Source organism: Micropterus dolomieu, linkage group LG21 (assembly GCF_021292245.1).
Source record: "Micropterus dolomieu isolate WLL.071019.BEF.003 ecotype Adirondacks linkage group LG21, ASM2129224v1, whole genome shotgun sequence".
Taxonomy (NCBI): domain Eukaryota; kingdom Metazoa; phylum Chordata; class Actinopteri; order Centrarchiformes; family Centrarchidae; genus Micropterus; species Micropterus dolomieu.
This window is the reverse complement of record NC_060170.1, coordinates 127,133-131,800: the sequence shown is the minus strand read 5'-3', so window position 1 is coordinate 131,800 and position 4,668 is coordinate 127,133.

The following is a 4,668-nucleotide window of genomic DNA, read 5'->3' as shown; positions in this document are numbered from 1 at the left end:
AAAACATTGAAAAGACTAAAATACACGTTTAAGATAAATATAAAATTAGTAAAATACAATAAAATAAAAGGGATAAAATAAAGTCACATAAGATCGGGAAAGGCTCTCCTATAAAAGTATGTTTTAAGAAGGGACTTAAAAGAGTTCACTGACTCAGCCGACCTGATTTCCTCGGGCAGGCTGTTCCAGAGCCTCGGGGCCCTGACAGCAAACGCTCTGTCCCCTTTAGTTTTCAGTCGGGACTCTGGAACAGATAGCAGACCTCTGCCCGAGGATCTCAAGGTACGTGCTGGTGCGTATGGGACTAAAAGGTCAGAAATATAACAAGGCGAGAGGCCATGAAGAGCTTTAAAAGTGATCAATAGAATTTTAAAGTCAATTCTAAAACATACTGGGAGGTATTGAAGTGTATTGAAGCTAAAATAGGAGTAATGTGGTCATATTTCTTAGTTCTGGTTAGAAGCCTGGCAGCTGAGTTCTGGACAGTCTGGAGTCGATCAGTAGATTTTTGGGTTAAACAGGTGAAAAGGCTGTTGCAATAATCCAGGCGTGATGAGATGAAGGCGTGTAAAATGGTCTCTGTGTCCTTAAAAGTTAACATAGATCGAATTTTTGCTATATTTCTAAGTTGATAAAAACGTGATTGAACAAGCTTTGTGGTCAAAATTTAAATTACTATCAAACCAAATTGTTTTGTCACGATTAAAGGAGCTACATTGGTGTGATGTGTGGATCGGCTCTTACAATATCATCCATTAGTTAATATTGGCTTACAGACATGTTCAGGGTAGGACTCTAATCAAACATGGAAAGTCTGGTGCAGATGTGAGCATGTCACTGAAGTTATAAAGACTTCATATTTCATGACGAATCATCGAATTTTGAAGCCACAAACACTCAACTGGTCAACTGGTAATAGTTTGTACAACTTTTAATCGTCATCAGCTTTAGAGCAGACAGCGAAAATCTGAAGTCGATCAGACTAATCCCCTAGGAGGAGGAGTTCAAGTATGGAGCCTGTAAAAATTACCATAAAATCCAAAATGGCTCCAAGAGGCTTTTTGTACGTCTGGACATGATAGACGTACCACAGCATTGTTGTACACATAGGTGAAACTTTGGTGCTACTCTGTGTGTACTCTCTACTTTGTGCGAGAACCATAAAGTACAACATGTTTCGCTCCGCCTGATGTGTGTGCAGAGTTTAGTGAGTTTTTGAGTATGTTTAGGGCCCCAAAATTGAGGTTACTTTGAGGAAAAAAAGAAAATTAAAAGATTATTAAAAGAAATGCAAGCCATGTTGGGCGGGCTCTCGCACGTGTAGCGTGTTGAGGTGTGAGGCGGCCCCGTTGCAGATTTTGGAGCCCTGCCCGTGTGGCTGTGAATATGCGCTTGGGACGCTGCAAGAAGGTTTTAATCATCACTTCCTGTGTTTCCTTTGTGGCGCTGCAGAGCACTTGTCGCTACGACTACAAGTGGATATTGGTGTATAGATGTGTTCGGGGCATGACAGTTATCAAGCACGCAAAGTTTGGTACAGATTTGAGCATGTATACGTAAGTTACGACGACTTCCTGTTTCACGGCGAAGCATGGAACTTCGCCATCCCGCCAAGGATACGCCCTTGAAGGAAAACTCACGTGCTTTACAACATGACATCATCAATGTGTTAAGACTTTTCTGAGATAGTTTTGAAGTAGATATAGCAGACATGCAAGAAGAGGTTCTCACAACCTAAATAGTCACTTCCTGTTGCCAGCAGGTGGTGCTGTGACTATGGGTGAATTTAGGCTTGTAACATGTAAAGTTTGGTGCAGATGTTAGCATGTAGACTGAAGTTATAACAAATTCCTGTTTTCTGAATCATTGATTTTGGACGCCACGCCATGGCCACGCCGTTCCACGAAATCTCACCGTTTGTACAACTTTTAATCATCAGACAAATTCAGTGTCTTTAGACCGCAAAGCACAAATCTGAAGTCGATCGGACTAAATCCCTAGGAGTGTGTAAATCATTCAAAAATGAAAATGGCTGACTTCCTGTTGGGTTTAGAGCATTGCTCCAAGAGGCTTTTTGGTACGTGTGGACATGATACATGTGCCACAAAAATTTCATACATGTTGGTGACACGCGCCGCAGGGGCTGCTTCATTGAAGGTCACTTCCTGTTGCCAGTAGGTTACACTATGACTGTGGGTGAATGTTGTCTAGGGCAGAATGTGTTTAGGGCAGGACTCTAATCAAACGTGTAAAATCTGGTACAGATGTGAGCATGTACAGTCAAATTACAACTTCCTGTGTCATGGCGAGTTTAACTTTGCCGCCACACCGAGTCTGACGAGTTTTACAAGATAGCTTCATCAATGCTTTATGGGTTTTCTAGGACAGATTTGTAGTTGTCCAACCTGCTATGAGTAGTACATTACAGCATAAAACTATAATTTCCTGTTGCCAGCAGGTGGCGCTGTGACTTTTGGTGAATATTGGCATATGGATGTGTTCGGGGCGGGACTTTTATAGTACATTCCAAATTTGGTACAGATGTGAACATGTAGACTGAAGTTGTTAAAGTACATAAACGACCATTAAATCCCAAATGGCCGACTTCCTGTTGGGTTTAGACAATGGCTCCAAGAGGCTTTTTTGTACATCTGGACATGATAGACGTACCACAGAAATTTCAAACATGTAGGTGAAACTTTGTCGGGGGGCTGCTCTGTAGAGGACGCTAGCAAGTAATTTTGCTACGCTCATGTGCGAAACCCATAGACTACAACATTTTTCACCGCGCCTGAATTATGGCCAAAGTTTGGTTTGCTGATAGCGGAACGAGTCATTTTGCTTGGGTTGTGACGGTAAAATATATTGACAGCCGGTGTTTTCGCCGCTAGTAAATGTTACTTCAAAGCACTGGGTACTTCCTGTCAGCTCGGGGGCATTGCGAAGCTACCCAGCCGACCAATCACAGAGCTTAGGGTCCGCGTCGACTCGACGTGTAGTTAAATTGAGGAGGTGCATGTCAGGCGACGGTGTAGGTGACGGTGTAGGTGACGGCGTAGGCTACGAAGACAATCCATACAACATTTATTCAACATATATAGCACATACATGCTTTCAGTACGGCTGCAGAACATTGACTATGAAGCCATAAGGTAAGAACATTTTATGTGGTCCTCAAAAGGAAGAACCTTTAAAATATGACCTCACATACAGACTGATGTCCTGAGAAGACATTCTCAGCGTTGACAGGCTTTTCTTTTATAATTTAAATATGTTTTTGGACTTTCTACAGGCCTGCTGCTCTTGAGAACCTCAAAGCTTACCTTATGGCTTCACAGTCAATGTTCTGCAGCCATAGCTCGTACATTTATATTAATACATAATATTATATGGCCTTTATTATTGCCATGGAAGTATGCTATACAGTGTGGTGCTCCAAGTTTCTGAACGTTTTAGAATTTTCTGAATTTACTGGCTTATTCCTTACCCACCAGTGCATCCATGGTGATGCTGGCGATTTTAATCAAACAGATCTCAGAACGATATTACCTAAACTCCAACAGCACGTCCACATCCCCACCAGAGGAACAAACACGCTGGACCACGTCTACACCAATCTTCTGGCAGCTACAAAGCCCTCCTCCATCCGCATTTTGGTTAATCAGACCATATTTCTCTGCTTCTTCAGCCCACTTACACCCAGCTGATTAAAAGGGTCAAGTCAACAATTAACACAATCAAAGTGTGGACAGATGAGGCTACAGCAGCTCTACAGGACTATTTTGGGAGCACAGATTGGAGCGTGGTCAGAGAGGCCGCCGCCCAGGAGAGCCACTTCAAGCTTGAGGGATATACATCATCAGTGACATCATACATCAGCAAATGTGTTGATGATGTGGTGATCACTAAAACGATAAAATCATTCCCCAATCGGAAGGCCAGGATGAATGGAGAGGTGAGGGCTCTGTCCAGAGCTTTTCAGTCTGGTGACAAGGAAGCTTACAGCACCACCAGAGCGAGACTGAAAGCTGGCATCAAGGAGGCGAAGCGGAGACATCAGCAGAGACTGGAGAGAGACCTCAACACCAACAACACCAAAGATATGTGGCAGGCCATCAAAAACATCACAGGCTACAAAAGCAGGAGCTCCCCCATCATGTGTGAGGCATCATTACCAGATGAACTGAACACCTTTTATGCTCACTTTGATCTCCTCAACAAGGAGTCAGCTGTAACGTCTACTCCACCTCCAGAGGACCGGCCACTGTCACTATCGCAGCAGATTTGAGAAGAGTCCTCACGCTGTACACCCACAACTGCATCCCCCAACATGGGGAGAACTCTGCTGTGAAGTTTGCAGGTGACACCACCATCATCGGCCGGATTTCAACCAACAATGAGACTTCATATCGGGAGGAAATTCATAATCTTGCGGAGTGGTGCTCAGAGAACAACCTGCTGCTCAACTTCAGCAAAACCAACGAGCTGATCATTGATTTCAGGAAGAAGATAAAGACACACACTCCTGTCTACATCAGTGGAGCTGAGGTGGAGCAGGTGAACAGTTTCAGGTTCCTGGGAATCAGCATCACAGAGAACCTGACATGGTCGTCTCACAACTCCACGCTGGTGAAGAAAGCTCAGAAACGACTGGATTTCTTGAGGCAG